Below are 17,874 nucleotides of genomic sequence, written 5' to 3'. Positions count from 1 at the left end.
TATGCGGTGATGGTTCTTTTGAAAGGGCACGAACAATTTCCTTCCCCAATCCGAAGTTGTGCTCCGTCTCTGATGACTTCGTCGTCGGCACGACGTTAATCCTGAAACTTCATACCTTGTACATGTGCCCTTTTTTCTCTTTGATTTTCTAGTTAATTCGAATGTCCTCACTTATATAAACTGTACAGGAAATTGTCTCCTTAGAAGAGATCATCGTATTCCGTATGTTGGACAATAAATGCAGTAACTCGACAAAGTTTTGCAAAGAACGTGACCGTTCGCTACGAAACTCGTTGTGTGGAGAGCGGTGTCCTTGCGACCGGTTAGTTGCAGCGGTGCAGCCGGTGTGTGACGCCACGGCGCACGGCTGGGCGGGCCCGTCACCGCCTTATTAAGCCGGCGCGGTGGGACGGGACGTGAGCCGTAGGTTTAGGTTTAGCGACCGTCGCTTCCGCCTCGCAGCCGTTGTCCAGTCAGCGCGCCGCGGGCGCGCCAAAGGCGTCCAGCACTCCAGGCCTTCTCCTACACTTTTTAAGCAGACAGTATCTTACACATAAATCTTCCCATAATTACACCATTGTGCGCCAGCGCTGCTGAAAGCTCTGTCGCGTTTCAGTATAGGAAACAGAGAAACTATTGTTTCCTAATTCACACAATTTTTTCTCTTAACAAAGCATACGAGCTGGCTTTGTTGTAAGATTCTTAGTGCGATGCATCTGAAACTGGAAGTTTCGAGCGAGATTAAAAAACATTCTCCAACCACCATTAATCAAGATTCAGCGATGTTCTGTACGCCTGCCGAACAACGACTAATACCTGCTCCTATCCAGCCTCAGACTTAACCAGTGCCTTGTGTTGCTACTAACGATACGTTAAATAGGATGAGCAACGAACTGGGGGAATCATAGAGCTTGAAATCACGTTTCATTAATGATATTGGGGAGAATTATGTTAGCGTGCCGACACAGGGAAGAGTCAATCACAGTTTTATTTTACGCGAGTAATCATACACTGTCAGTTATTTGCATTATACGAGGGCGAGTTAAATGAAAACCTTAAATTTGTAATAACAAATCGAAATTTCGCGCTGCTATCCTGTAAGTTCGTGAGCGTGCTACAAACAGTGTGCAGCATGGCCTGTAGGTGGCAGCATAGTGCAGATCCACACATATCGTCGCAGTGTCAGTATGAAGATGGCCGCCCCATTTGCGACTTGCACCAGGGAAGTACAGCGTTCTGTTATTCAGTTTTTGCGTAGTGAAGGTGTGAAACCTATTGAAATTCATCGACGAATGAAGGTTCAGTACGGTGATGCATGTCTGGAGCAAGTCTACGAATGGAGTAGGAAGTTCGCAAATGGTGTGACTTCAGTGGAATATGCTCCTCGTCAAGGTCAGGCACAACGAGTTGTGACTCCACAGAACATTGCAGCAGTTGAAGCCATAGCGAAGGAAAACCACCGAGTGACACTGAATGTCTTTGCAGCATGTTTAAAGATTAGTCATGGGTCCCCACACCACATTGTGCATGATGTGCTCCAGTTTCACAAAGTGTCTGCAAGATGGGTGCCGCGGCACCTGACACCTGAAATGAGAGAACGACGTGTTGATGCTTGTGAAGAACTTCTTCGGCGCTTCATTTTCACCAACCGGAAACGAAGAGAGCGAGCAAGGAATGGCGCCATTCCTCATCAGCAAAACCAAAGAAGTTTCGAACAGAACCATCAGCAGGGAAGGTTATGCTAACTCTCTTTTGGGACGAAAAAGGCGTTATTTTGGAGCGTTACATGCCTAGAGGGACCACTGTCATCAGTGAATCATACATAGGTCTCTTAAAAAATCATATGCGGCCTGCAATCAAATCAAAGCGACATAGATTGCTGTCAGCAGATGTCCTTTTGCAACATGACAATGCAAGGCCCGACACTGCCTGTACAACAGTTGCAACAATCAACAGACCTGCATTTTGAGTGTCTTCCTCATCCACCATACTCACCAGACCTTGCCCCAAGTGATTTCCATATGTTTGGACTACTCAGAGACGCAATGGGAGAAAAGAAGGTCCGTTCTGATGAAGAGGTACGCCACGCGGTGCATGAGTGGTTGCGCGGACTACCAAAAGAACTTTTTTCTAAAGGAATTTATGCACTTTGTAAGCGCTGGAGGACTTGCATTGAGCGTGGGGGAGATTATGTTGAAAAGTGATACAGCTTTGTACCACTTCTACACAATAAATAATACTTAAAAAAATATTTAAGGTTTTCATTTGACTCACCCTCGTATATCAGACTATGACAGCATCCGAAATACACTATCTGATCAAAAGTTCCCGCACACACATTAGTGGACATTAGTACGAGGTGACCTTTATGACAGCTTGAACTCCGCTGTGGACAATCTTTTGGACTCTGGGGCCAAGAGAGAAATCAACGTTCTAACTCTTCCCAAAGTTGTTCCATTGGGTTCAGGTCAGAACTTTGGGCGTGGGAGTCGATGTCAGGAACGTTATTGCCCACAAATGATTGCTTCACCTGTTGCCTTATGACAGGGAGCATTGTCACGCTGATAGAAACAATTATCGTCTCCGAACTGTTCCTCTACTGTACGCAGTACACAGTGCCGTAAAATGTGTTACAACTCTTCCGTATTTAGCGGTTTCTTAAGCTCAACAACGGAACCACATCCTAACCACGTAAACCACCCTTGTATCGTAACACCACCTCCTCTGTACTTCACTGTTCGCGCTACACATGACGGTAGGTAACGTTTCCAGGCATTTGGCAAACGCAGACCCTTCCATCGGATTGCCACAGGGTATAGCGTGATTCATCATTTCAAATCACTCGTTTCTAGTTATCCACTGACCAGAGGCGCCGCTCTTTACACCACCTCGTGCGTCGCTTAGCAGTGACTACACAAATGTGTGGCTTATGAGGAACTTCTCTACTATTGTTCCACATTCCATTAACTACCTACGCACAGTCATTGTACTAGTAGGACTGTTGGTACAAGTGATTCGTTCCTCTGCTTTCATGCGGTTTCTTACAACCACGCTCCACGATGCTGGACGTCCCTGTCCTCAGTACATGTGGTTTCCCTGGACTTGGCTTACATGTGGTTATTTCTTCGCCTTACTTCAGACTCACATCACCAACAGTCGAGTTAGGCAGCTTTAGAATGGTTGAAATATCTCAGGTGACCTCTAACGACTAGTCCACTTTCGAAGTTACTGAGTTCTCCCGACTGACTTATTCTTCTGTTACTGCTTCTCTACTGACAGCGCAGTTATGGTTCAAATGGCTCTGAGCACTATGGGACTTAACTTCTGAGGTCATCAGTCCCCTAGAACTTAGAACTACTTAAACCTAACTAACCTAAGGACATCACACACATCCATGCCCGAGGCAGGATTCGAACCTGCGACCGCAGCGATCGCGCCGTTCCTGACTGTAGCGCCTAGAACCGCTCAGCCACTTCGGCCGGCACAGCACTGTTATCCCCGCCTCTTTTTATGCTGGTGGGTCCGCCTCTTATGAAATCTAGCAGCCGATTCCGCATTACATACGGGTGTCGTGTTACTTTTTATTACATAGTGAAATTCAGGCGAAAATTCTGCACGTAAGCATCTCCATATCTGAAGCCACTAAGATACCTTAGTTTGTGGTTGAATGGCTCGGTAGTATTCGTTGAGAATTGTGGAAGTGAAATAAATTGTCGTCAGTATTTCACCAGTATTTGTTCGAGGAGGATTAAGACGTAACGTCTCGTCGACGACGAAGCGATTAGGGACGAAACACCAGCTATGACCGGGGAAGGATGGGGCACAACATCGGTCGTGTCCTTTTAGAAGGAACAATCCCGGCATTTGCCTTAATCGACTTAGGAAAACCAAGGGAAACCGGAATCTGAATTGTCATGAGGGGATTTTAACCGCCGGGCTCACCCGTGGGAATACAGTGTCTTAACGGCTATGTCACCTCACCCGGTACGAGTATTCCGTTTCTTAAAAAAGGACACTTTCGAGTTCCTTCCCAAATCTTCTACAATCCAAACTTGCGCTCATTCTCTAATGACAACTGAAACAGCTTATCAAACCAGTCATTCACCCCATTTTATATTTGGAAGTAAATCACCTTACAGCCGATAACGTATTCCGTCCAGACTGCTTCGTCGCGTTTGGCTTCACATTTAGGGATAGCGTAAATCGCAATTCCGTTACATATGTTCGAATACCTCTGTCGTGAATTTATAACTTTGTGCTTTCCAGTGTTAAGTTGCGCCGCGAATTAAAGAAATTACATCATTCTTAAACATATCGCCATCCATAAATTTTTCTTCCTGTCATACCAAAATCCACAGATTACTAGCATCGCGATTCACAAGATCAGTAAATGGGTGACGTGGCTAGTTGCCATTCGCAAACAAGCTGGGACTCCCTGTTTACCTGACGGCTGCTAGCCCACAGTCAATCACTGATTTATCCCACTTATCATCGTTAGGAATTACTGAGTAAACTAAATAGCAGCAAACGTATACCTGTTAGTCGGTAAGAAAAGGCAAATGTGTTTTCTTGCCTACTAATGAGATCTATATTACAAAAATTGAGCCGGCCGCTATGGCCAAGCGATTCTAGGCGCTTCAGTTCGGAACCGCGTTGCTGCTACGGTCGCAGGCTCGAATCCTGCTTCGGGCATGGATGTGTGTGATGTCCTTAGGTTAGTTAGGTTTAAGTAGTTCTGAGTTCTAGGGGACTGATGACCTCAGATGGTAAGTCCCATAGTGCTTAGAACCATTTGAACAATTTTTACAAAAATTGTCTCAGAAGTGCTTTCATATGGAAATGGTGGCCAATTTTTAACTCGAGGTAGCATCTCACATCATGATAAAAATGTACCGCTCGGTTTGTGTCACTAGTAATTATCTTCCGTAATGCGTAGCTGTACATATGCAGATTTTCCACGTTATTTTGCACGATTGTCTCAATCAGTTCTGACCTTCACTAAACAGTAAGCGATATTGCTGTGATGGTGTTTTTCGACTAATCTACGGCCCTCTTCGTGAAACTGAAAGACGCAGTTCACAAATGTATCCTACATAAATGAAAGTATTTTCAAGATCAAGTCGTTAGCTCATTTTACTTGTGAAAACATCAAGCTACTAAAACACGGTAATCAAGAAATCTAATACTACTATTAGATTATATTTGCAATGTTAATTAATACGCCAGATTTATACCACAGATTGCAGATATTATTTACTCACTCAACCGATTGTGAAAGGAGCCTGTTTGCTTTAACTGAGCACAGATGTGTTGTCTTGTCTACCAATGGGACCTATACCCAAAATGTAACGTGTAGGAAGTAAAGCAAGTGGTGTGTCTTTAGAAAAAAATCTTTGCCAATTTTCCTATATCGTCTCAAGGCATAACTTCCGCTATCCTTCACAGCGATTATCTGAAACAGGTGGCGCATTATACGACGTCCGCAACTACTTCTCGTTACTGCATAGACCAATAGTGGTCAAAAGAATAATATTACCTATAGAAAGAGACGAACAATGCGTGGTGTACCTTGCGATTTGTCGGGCCAGGATTCTTAACCTCCTACAGAGAATTCGCCAGTTGACGACGTCTATGAAGGACCTTTCCAATCATCATGTTTAATGCGGAAGTTGAACACATGGGATATGTGTGTCTTAAATACACGGAGCATAGCTCGCACTCCCATAGACCCTACTTTGGCCATAAGATTATGTGTATCTGGATTTTAAAGCCCGTTTTTGAAGAAAGTATAGGTAGCGGTGGTGGACACCCTGACCAAATAACAGCGTGTAATCTGTTTGCAGTCCTCTAGCGCCAAAGCTTTTACTAAAATTTTAGCTTTCATAAAGTCATCATGTCCTATTATAACAGAAAACTATCTATAAATCACTTTAGCCACTATGTACGGGGTGAGTCCTTGATGACGTTATAAACTTCCAGGGGTGATGAAGAAGGTTAAATGTATCAGTCTGACTTGAGAGATCGTTGTCCGGAAACGTCCGAGTCGAAAGATATAAACGAAAATCGTTCCGATAGCTCTGGCTGTGGAATACAAGTACCGGTACTATTGCTGCTAAGATGGCAGGACAGGCAGGTGACTGAACTTGCAGACATGATTTTCGTGTATGGACAGGCAAATAGAAGGAACAGAGAAGCGGGAAGGATGTAAAGGACAAAATATCCGCGTTGAAGACATCCGGCTAACACCTTGTTTCTAAGCCTGTTCCAACGATTAAGGGAAACGGGGAAATTGGTACCACAGTGTAAAGACCGAGGAGGACGACGAAATATGCAGACGCCCGACTCAGAAGATGCAGTGCTTGCTCGAGTGGATGAGGCGCTGCAATCATCGCTCGATCGGTATCTCGTGAAATGAATGTTATACAGAGTAATGTGTGCGAAGTATTACTGGAGATGCAGCTAGACCCCTACCATCTACAGAAATTACGTACTTCGGACATCGTCTCGTGTTCAGCTATTGGTTCATGCAGCGCCTTGTAGTCGATTGCAGCGCGGGATTAGCCGAGCGGTCTCAGGCGCTGCAGTCATGGACTGTGCGGCTGATCCCGGCGGAGGTTTGGGTCCTCCCTCGGGCATGGGTGTGTGTGTTTGTCCTTAGGATAATTTAGGTTAAGTAGTGTGTAAGCTTAGGGACTGATGACCTTAGTAGTTAAGTCCCATAAGATTTCACACACATTTGAACATTTTTGTAGTCGATTATTACTTTTCTGTGTATATACTTTTCACGGATGAAGCCTGTTTCAACAGAGAAGGAATGCTAAATGGTCGCAATATTCATTTTTGGACCGATGAGAATCACCAAGCTACAATTGTGGAGGGCTATCAACACAGATTATCAGTCAACATGCAGGCAGGCACAGTCATTGGTTACGTACTAGGCCCGTTTCTTCTTCCTCCACGTTTGAATGCGTCACCGTACACGGTGTTTATCAGAGACATACTACCGACGTTCTTGGAAACATACCCAAATTTTCATTCGTCTACATGAACATCTGGACCAGACATTCCCCGAAAAGTGGATAGGTAGAGAAGGTCCCGTTTCGGAATCAGTGCCTTACCTGATCTCACCCCTTTTGATTTCTTTTCTAAGGACACGTAAAAATTATGTGCGCGAGATGTCTGTCAAGACCGAAGAGGATCTTCTGGCAAGAATTCTTATTTCTGCGATACAGTCCAAACGACACTGGGGATGTTATAACGGCTACGACAGAATTTTGTGCGACGGTGCCATGCCTGCATGGGCACTAGGGGACGCCATTTTGAACAACTGTTGTAAATGTAGCAGCTTGTGCAACTTGTGCAGGTAACTAGAACTCATTATCATTGTACCGTAGACTTAGGATTTTTTGTCTCTCTGACATCAAGTTACATGAGCCGTTACTAGGCCATCAACAGGGGAAACTATCTAAGAGTATTATAGATAATTCAGCTGGAATTCTGTGCTTCATGATCAAAGTTCGGAAGTTTCGGCCCTTAGTTACAGCGATGTGCGAGGCTAAAGCAGAACTTGAGTACATTTTCGTTTATACCTACTGATTCGGTCACTTCCGGACCAGCGTCCCTTACCTCAAATTGCTACATTTACCCTTCTCCATCATCCCTGAAAGTCTGTAGCATCATCATGGAATCACCCTAACGGTACTAAGCATTTTCCAAGTCTGCTTTTCCACACTCCACTTTTGAGAGCAATAAGTAGGAGACTCGTCAACCGACACCAGTCTTGTATACTCCTACACTTGCTCTGCTTAACAACGCAGGTCGGTGTACTGGTTCAACCGATCCGCTATAGCTTCCGTTTGTGGCCGGATGTCTGGATGCCGACCAGAATGGACATCAGCGATGGCGGTTGCGGCCCGAGGCCGTTAGAAGTACACCGTTTATGACGAGGTCGCACAGCTACCCACGCAACAAAAACAACTCCGTCCTCAAAGGGCCGACAAGTAGCAGTGAACGCTACGGCTTAAGTTGCTGCATCTGTTATCGCCGCTGCCATTAGCGTTGTCCTACGTGAGTAGCAAACTTAGTGCATCATCACCGATGCTTCACCCCAAGATTCGGTCCCGTCCGATACACAACGCAACCACTAAGCCAGAAAGGCTCATCGCGACTGCGGATTCACCTTACCGGCATCTTTAGGGACAAGGCACAATCGTAATGTGCCCAGCCATACATTACAAACCTGTGTGTCGTCAGCGCGGAAGTGCTGAGAGAGGAAAAGGAGGCAGCTCATGTATGGTCAGAGAAAGGACCCAGGACTGTCGCTCCTCTGGACCTTGGATGCCGACCATCACAACAAACACGGAAAGAATTAGCTAGCGCCACCACGGTTCTCGAAGAATATAAAGAACCGATTGCAGAAGGACTGCGTCTTCGTCTATGCTAGACGGGGTGTTTGTATTTTTGTTAATTTTTCTAAATGTATGAGGATGGAAAGTGAAACATTGGTCTTCCTATCTTTATCTTTTCCCTCAGTCTGTTTACCGATTTGACCTTGCGCAAATGTTCGTTGGCCACATGTGTAAATACGTAAAGCACACATGTATGTACGCCAACGTGTTTTTCTTAACCTGTGAGACATTAAATGATAAGGATATACATAAGAAACGGAATAGAATCCACCTAAAATAATGATATTCTTTTACACTGTACCAATATAGATAAGTTTTCATATCATGACACAGTACAATGTCTGCCTTAGTAGATTAGTGCACACTGAAGTTCTATTGAAAAGACGTTTAATCAACTCCATTCAAACATGACAGCTTGAGGTGGGCTTTGCAATGATAGCTGTGGAACATTTCCCTGATGAGATTACAAAAACCATATATTCGCATACCTTTCCCTTATTCAAAGCAACTGCTGAAGGTTTCATCCTGGGGAGATATTATAATGGAATCAAGAATTTCCGCTGAGCTGAAGAAAATTCAAAGTTGTGCAACGAGTGTAGGAAAAACAAGGTGTTTCATTTCTCTGCATAAAATGCATATATTCGTTCTACTTCTTCCTGAAGTTTTATTCGAGACAGGGATCCTTTGGTTATACTGCACTTCAATAAGGTAAGTTAGTACTTGCTTCAATTACATTCTATATGTATTTATAGTTACCTGTTTTGAAAATACGGAAGGCTTCATAATTCAGAAGCAGATGTCGCAGAGAAACCCCGATATTTGTAATTCAGATGTTTTATAGAACGCGAAGAAACCATTGAATGTGCCCTCAACGTGTCTTTGATCAACTACTGTGCTTTTTCTTCTCATGACCTATAATTTCGTTGCCCTCTTAAAAATTAAATGTTTGTTGGTTGTTTCGTCTTCACCTGAACCAAATGTAGTACATTTAATATGTTATTCCAGGTTTGTAGCGACTTTAACAGCTTTCTTTTTAGCCACTCTTGCGACAGTCACAAATGAGTTTTTTATGTTTTCCAGTTCCGTGCTTACGTGATTGCCGGCTACAGAAAAATCGTATGTTGTATGAAGCTGCGTAATTATGTTAAGCTGATGTCTTCGAAGTATAAAAAGCGTATCTTGTTACGTCGTGTCAGTGCTACAGGACACTAAGTTATTGCGTGCTATGCGTCTCCTCAGTTCTGTGACTTTTAAGAACTTTCAGGCCAATTCTATGAAAGACATTATTCAGTCAGTGGAGATGCACCCCTGTCTTTCAACTTTGGGTTTCTTATTAATATAGCCATAGAATTATAAGATATGTGACATATTGTTATTTACCATTTTGCCGAGCTTCATAAATCTAAGTAAGTACTTATTTTATTTATTAATTTGTTGATTAAAGTGTGGTCTGTTATATGAATATCTTAAAACATAACAGAAATACATATATATTATATCTCTCCAGGTAGTAAAATCGTCCCTAAGCATTCACTTTAGAACAAATCGTTGACGTTATAATACTGATACTACAGAATAAATTATTATAATTAGCAACTGAGAGACGCTCAAGATAATTTCTAAGCGTTTGAATCATATGTTAGAGATAAGAGAGTTCAAAATGATGAAGCAAGGCGTAAATACTCGCATCTTCAAGCGGATCTGGGCATTCAGTTCGAAAAACATCACTCGGTGTTTGGATTCTCTTGTGTTCAACAAAATTCACCAAGAAGAGAACGGGTCCAGAACGTGTAGTTTAATGCATCATCATCTTGAAATGCCCCTCCCCCCCCTCCCCCGTGATAAATGGAATAAAACAGTCATGCGAAAAAATATGGAAATTATCTAGGTCCACGAAATTTTAAGTATAAGAGAATGATATTAACTAAAAAACTGAGGAAATGAAGAACACTGAAATATCCTCGACAAAGTAAAGTGCGTGCTACACGCGGACACAGGAGTGAGTGATGTTTTCAATTTTCAAAAATGGTTCAAATGGCTCTGAGAACTATGGGTCATAACATCTGAGGTCATCAGTCCCCTAGAACTTAGAACTACTTCAGCCTAACTAACCTAAGGACATCACACACATCCATGCCCAAGGCAGGACTCTAACCTGCGATCGTAGCAGTCGCGCGGTTCCGAACTGAAGCGCCCCAAACCGCTCGGCCACCTCGGCCGTCTTTCAATTTTCAGAAGAAGTTGGTTCGTCCCAGGCTGTACCTAGAAGCTGAACAGCCCGTAGACCAAAAAAGAGTCTATGGTCTCTTGGCGACCAATCAGTCTGTCACTAATCACGTCTGCAGTCTACACGCCGCCTGCGAAAATAGCCCAGAAAACACCTGAATCCCACATAGCAAAACGCACAAAAGCAGGTCCGAAATATCTGTATGGAAAATATGGAAAGGTCCCAATTGCCTAGACGTACCCCTGACGACGTCAGGCGACTCTTGGTTCTCAGTTAGTTCCAATGAACCAATCATGTTGGTGAAAATCATCTCTGCGTTTGAGGGATCATAGCCGAGGACATATCTCTATCGCACTTTCCTATTGTCATTATCCTCACGCGAAGGAGTAGTCAGTCGATAGACAACTCACGGGCCAGCACCGTGCGTTCGGCGCAGCCGCTTTGTCGTGGCACGGAAATACTCTGGAATACCTGTGAATTCCCATACATTTCAAATGACTGTCCCAGCATGCACATCCGATAGTTATATCTGTCTACCAGACATCAGATACAAAAATTACGGCGGGCTGCTTAGGAAAATTATGCTACAATAATTCAGGCAGTTAGCAATAGGAGTTAATCATTAATGTGGATTGAATTTACCTAATGTTATCTATTACGTGTAACCTTAGATGGGTCTTTTAAGAAAATGTATTTGTAAATGGAATGTCAGGGTACGCTGGGAGCAACAATCGGGCTTAGTGGAATCTGGCGTATTAGGTATGAGCTTTCGTAGGTAATTACGAAATTGCAGTGCAGTATCGTATTTATTCGCCGATACCAGGCATTGACTTCCAATTAAAATGTCCTCCCTTGTGAGGGAAGTACGTAATGTGTGTACGAGTACAGGTTGTGACGCAAGAACGACAACATATGGAAGTCTGGTTCTAACTGTGGATTGTGCACGGATAGCCAAAGCGTTTTAGGCAACCGCTTGCCTAAAGCGGGAAATCCGGGTTCGAGTCCCGGTGCGGCACAAATTGTCATTGTCATCATTCTCTTGTTCGTATTCGCAACTACGAATACACATGTATTTCGTAGGTAATGAATGCACTAGGGTGAAGTGTCAACAAGGGAAACATCGTGATATTAGACGTTATTAGCATAACATCCCACATGTATGAAGAGTGTTGCTGGTCAGTGTCGCGGGCAATGCTCATCAGCTACTTCCAAGTAAGGATACACTCGTATAGAATGTTATTCAGACATCTGCTTCTAGACTAGATCCCAGTGTAACGGTAGTGGCTGTGTTGCCAGATACACAGCTGTGTTGCTGAAACCTGTTTGTGACTTAACGCATGTAAATATTGCTCACCACATTTACTTATCGGAAAGTGTTTAAGTGAACGAACTGTTTGGATCTACTGTTTTAGAATTAGCAGCTATCTGTGCGCGTGTTCATCGCGGTGTAGCTTTGAGTTTCTAGTTAATTGTGTCTTCAGTCCGGATATATGCCGGCGTCCTGAGGGAAACAAAAGCAGCTAGGAGAGTAAGAGCACAGTGAGAGGCCCACAGCAAGACTAGTTCATTTCCGCAAGATGGCTTCTGGTTACCTACCACCAGCTTTCACGGCGTAACAACTTCACTGCAGTATGTTCAGAATCACGTTAACAGGTTTGGTTCCCACCGGTAGAATAAAGCATGTGCCTTGTCTTGGTAACAGCAGGCGATGTAGACGGTACGAGTACGAGCCGTCTTCGTGAGCATGGAACGAACGTGGCATTTCCAGCGGTGACGCCAGCTTCGCAGCCTCTGACGTGGCTAATGATGCGTTTTGAAACAGTGAAGGAGACGCTTCTCACTGCTGGTGAAGGACAGCCCTCTGGGAGATGAGTTGCCGCTGGACATGCTTCTTCTGGCGACAGTTTAACTGTTATTTCACTTAGCTAGTACCTCCGCAAAGTAACTGTAATACGTGTAACGTTCATGTGTAAATGACTCTAATAAACACCTACAGACGATAGAGTTACGGCTGTGCTGTTGCTGATGGTGGGGATACAAATGTGAAGAGGATGAAACTGATAAAAGCACGTAAGCCACATTAACGTTGTGAAAAGGTGAAGTTTTTAGGACGACGATTACTCCATTCGTTCATATATACTACCTGTACAGCAGCGTGTAAAAGACAACTGAATATCTTGTTGTACTTCTAAAACAACTGCATTACAGATCTTCACAAGAACAATGGAAAGTTCTGTTTAACAAATAATGATTGTGTAACAATAAAAAGTATTATTTCTGCATTTAATTTGCATGACTACGACCAATGTTTCATTTTTTTCGGTTTTTCCTTTTCAAGCTGGCATCGGTCGCTCAAGCTGAGCATTGCCATGAAATTCCGCTGACGGTCTCCGTGACAGAATTAATAGCGAATGTGTTACGACAGTAGCAAATACAAAATATTTATTCCAAGTGTCTCAGTGTACACTATAAACGCTAGAAATCACCAATAAAGAGTAGCATATTCAACATTTTACGTTCAATAGCCAGTATTACTGTCAAAGTCACATCGGGTTTGTTTCGCCTGCATTTCGCCATAGACGTACAGTTGAAGTAACATTGTGAAATTATCGTTGCATGTTCAGATATCATACACTAATTGTGGAGTTTGGATGCTACAGAACAAGTCTGTAGAATAGAAATCTCGGTAACCGTCTTCGTACTTCGAAAATATGGCACATTAGCTGGACTATAAATTACAAAAATGCTGTCTTTCACACATAAATTTTTTCGTACTGATAACAAGCCCCCTGAACATATAACTTCTTTTGATAACTCACGTATACAGTACGTTGAACGTTCAGCGCAGGCATTCAAGAACTGAAACAAACCTTCATGACATGAATGAAATCAGATTTTCTGGAGTGTGCATAGGCCTACTTGGATAAGGTATTAAATGCCGTGGTATTCTGTACTGAAATCTAATTTTTTGTCTTCTTATAAACAAAAAGTGTCTTTCGTTTGCGTTCTGTTTCATGGCTGACTTTTGAGAACTGGATCATTTCCTTTGAAAGGAGCAGGATTCGAACTCCCGTCCAGCTTGATTGAATTTTGATGTTATTTCTGTACATCACTTGGGGCTAGTGCGGGGATAGCTCTTAAAACAATGCTACAACGATTTTTTCCCCATGACTGTCCAATATGAGCTTGTTCTCTGTTTCCCGTGGCTTCGAGATTGAGTGGAATTTACGTTTTCTTAATCCTTGTCCATAATACTTTCAAATACACTCCTGGAAATGGAAAAAAGAACACATTGACACCGGTGTGTCAGACCCACCATACTTGCTCCGGACACTGCGAGAGGGCTGTACAAGCAATGATCACACGCACGGCACAGCGGACACACCAGGAACCGCGGTGTTGGCCGTCGAATGGCGCTAGCTGCGCAGCATTTGTGCACCGCCACCGTCAGTGTCAGCCAGTTTGCCGTGGCATACGGAGCTCCATCGCAGTCTTTAACACTGGTAGCATGCCGCGACAGCGTGGACGTGAACCGTATGTGCAGTTGACGGACTTTGAGCGAGGGCGTATAGTGGGCATGCGGGAGGCCGGGTGGACGTACCGCCGAATTGCTCAACACGTGGGGCGTGAGGTCTCCACAGTACATCGATGTTGTCGCCAGTGGTCGGCGGAAGGTGCACGTGCCCATCGACCTGGGACCGGACCGCAGCGACGCTCGGATGCACGCCAAGACCGTAGGATCCTACGCAGTGCCGTAGGGGACCGCACCGCCACTTCCCAGCAAATTAGGGACACTGTTGCTCCTGGGGTATCGGCGAGGACCATTCGCAACCGTCTCCATGAAGCTCGGCTACGGTCCCGCACACCGTTAGGCCGTCTTCCGCTCACGCCCCAACGTCGTGCAGCCCGCCTCCAGTGGTGTCGCGACAGGCGTGAATGGAGGGACGAATGGAGACGTGTCGTCTTCAGCGATGAGAGTCGCTTCTGCCTCGGTGCCAATGATGGTCGTATGCGTGTTTGGCGCCGTGCAGGTGAGCGCCACAATCAGGACTGCATACGACCGAGGCACACAGGGCCAACACCCGGCATCATGGTGTGGGGAGCGATCTCCTACACTGGCCGTACACCACTGGTGATCGTCGAGGGGACACTGAATAGTGCACGGTACATCCAAACCGTCATCGAACCCATCGTTCTACCATTCCTAGACCGGCAAGGGAACTTGCTGTTCCAACAGGACAATGCACGTCCGCATGTATCCCATGCCACCCAACGTGCTCTAGAAGGTGTAAGTCAACTACCCTGGCCAGCAAGATCTCCGGATCTGTCCCCCATTGAGCATGTTTGGGACTGGATGAAGCGTCGTCTCATGCGGTCTGCACGTCCAGCACGAACGCTGGTCCAACTGAGGCGCCAGGTGGAAATGGCATGGCAAGCCGTTCCACAGGACTACATCCAGCATCTCTACGATCGTCTCCATGGGAGAATAGCAGCCTGCATTGCTGCGAAAGGTGGATATACACTGTACTAGTGCCGACATTGTGCATGCTCTGTTGCCTGTGTCTATGTGCCTGTGGTTCTGTCAGTGTGATCATGTGATGTATCTGACCCCAGGAATGTGTCAATAAAGTTTCCCCTTCCTGGGACAATGAATTCACGGTGTTCTTATTTCAATTTCCAGGAGTGTATTTGGTCAGATTCTCACATTATAACTGTTGCTGGACTTTTTGTGATTTCGACTGCAGTTTTTACTGATTGCTTTAATAGATTTATAGTATCTGGGGCTACTTTTTGAAGCCACGATGGGCTACGTTTAATTCATACGCTGGCATCATCCTTACCTCGAGTACTTACTGACCGAGTCGGTTTCTTTACACGTCTTCGGTTCTTCTTCGCTACTTTTCCTTCAATGTTCTGTAGACTTCTACTCTCACGCAAGAGAGTAATGCGTTAGTCACCGCAGGTGGTGCGCGTGGGGAGACCTTCTGACCTTTGGTTCGTGCTCTCCATCTGGCGTATCCAGCACAATCATTTCTTCTGAAACTGGAGTAACTGAAAGACACAACGATCTTAGTATTGCTAACGTCGATGAAAAGGCGTACCCTTTCCGATATTTGATACTGTAAATATCCTTGTTTGTTTGTTCTGCGTCCATACGGAAATTCTGCCTCTCATGACGATGTACATGCAAATAAATGACTTTGGCACGCCATTTCTGCTGTTATCATCTTCAGTTGCGTATAAGCTTGTGTGTCGCTTTTTAGTACTTGAACATACTATCTTTTTGTCACTTGAAAGTAATGGATGAACTTGAGCATAACTTCATATCTTATGATCGTTTCAGGCTGAGTCGTTCACGAGACTCTGATTTGATATTTCTGTTGCTTCCTCATGTGTGCTTGTAAAACAGCGTTTATGTGAGGCTTCAGTGTAACATTGTTCCGCCGTTATTTATTCTCTCTATCTTCTGCCTCTCGAACTCCGCGCAAATTCTAAGTATTACAACAATAACTACGCTTAGAGCGCTCTGCTGACCTCCTAACAATCAAGTCACGGCAATAGTGGAGTAAGATTAGCTCTGCAGAACCGAGCCTTTCATTTATAAAACCGAGCGAGGTGACGCATTGGTTAGCACACTGCACTCGCGTTCGGGAGGACGATGATTCAATCCCGCGTCCAGCCATTCTGATTTAGGCTTTCCTTGATTTCCCTCGTTTCAGGCAAATTCAGAGATGGTTCCTTGGACAGGGCACGGCCGATTTTCTTCCCCATCCTTCCTTCCTCCGATGGGACCGATGACGTCACTGTTTGGTTCCCTCCCACAAATCAACCAACCAATCTATTTATAAATATGCTGTCACTTCCTCGCGTATAATCCTACTGCTTGAATGCGTAACAAAATTGCGACAGTAATCATCTGTAACCACTGACGACGCGTTGTGGCAAATGGGTCACACTGTAATGCTTCAGAATTTCGCTGGTCCTGATTAGCGTACAAGTTTTGCATGAATGATGACTGGATCCCGGATTTTCATTATGCTTCCGCTCATCCATAGCATTGACTGTTACAGTTATTCAGAAATCGCTCCCAAGAAATTTTCAAACCGCCGTGCCCGTACAATAGGATTCCTCTCAAACTCTCACTGCGTTTAGCACAGCATTTACTGCTTACGGTTATATTAAGCTTCCGACTACATAACGCATAAATTTTAATTTCTACTGAATAAATTTGCAAAGAAATACCGTATCTGGTATTTAATACACACTCTTATTACTCTTTTTTTAGTGGTAATACGGGCAGATCTCTCACAGATCTTTCTTCACATGGCAGCGCCATCGAAAACCAATGTTTAAGTCAGAAAAGACTACGATAAAATAAAATATCCTGATGCACTGAGTACTGCTACCGCTGCCGTTATTTAGCGTCATGATGCGTATTTGTGCCAGCAATAGAAACAGTACGTCTAATGTATTAATTCGATGCTCCGTAATTTCCGAAGATGAGACGTGCATCGCTTCCGCAGAAAACGGCCATTAAGTCTATCAGTTTTCTGATGCGTGATTACTGAATGTAAAAATCCTATGTATTGCTTATGTTGAAATCCTAATTACCAACAAGACCTTCAGAAATTCGATTTTTAAGGCATTAATAAAACTTTTCAAAAATTGTTGAATGATAGTATGCAATTTATTCGACAGGCGAGAAATACTGCGACAACAGTTATAGTTTATTGACAAAAGAGAGTATGATTTTTTTACTTTTCACTCATTCTGGACCAGAAGTTCAGTGGAAGGAACTTTGTTGTTTAAAATGTAATTTTATTGGTCAGTATAATACAGTAATAACGTACTTTCTGCAATATCTCTATTGGACTAAAAACACAGAACAGTGCATTGTCTGGTCTCCCTGTGGGAGATAGACAACTGGATTAAACACAAAAAAAATCAGTAGAAAAAAAATTATATTCTGTAGAACTCTGTTCAAGATCTCTGGGACCTAGTGATAGCTGATACAGTAGTACCTATTCCTTATACAACAATTGCTGGACGAGTCAGAAATTCCTACGTTATGTGATCAGTGACGAACATTATAGCACGATTTACATGAGCAAAGAGGTACAGACAGCACGTTCCCATCGTAAGATATATGAAACTTGGTACATGGCGGCTATAATGATTCATTAGTATTATTTAAAATGTTATTATACTATTATGCTAAAATATTCGTATCGGTTTTAT

General features: G+C 43.9%; 1 protein-coding gene across 1 annotated transcript in view; it reads left to right on the top strand.

The window, feature by feature from the left end:
- Nucleotides 1-17,874, top strand: part of LOC124721196 — a 136,882-nt gene that overhangs the window by 53,579 nt on the left and 65,429 nt on the right. The gene's annotated exons all lie outside the window — the stretch shown is intronic.

Source organism: Schistocerca piceifrons, chromosome X (genome assembly GCF_021461385.2).
Source record: "Schistocerca piceifrons isolate TAMUIC-IGC-003096 chromosome X, iqSchPice1.1, whole genome shotgun sequence".
NCBI classification, from domain to species: Eukaryota; Metazoa; Arthropoda; class Insecta; order Orthoptera; family Acrididae; genus Schistocerca; species Schistocerca piceifrons.
This window is presented reverse-complemented; position numbering and strand designations above follow the sequence as displayed.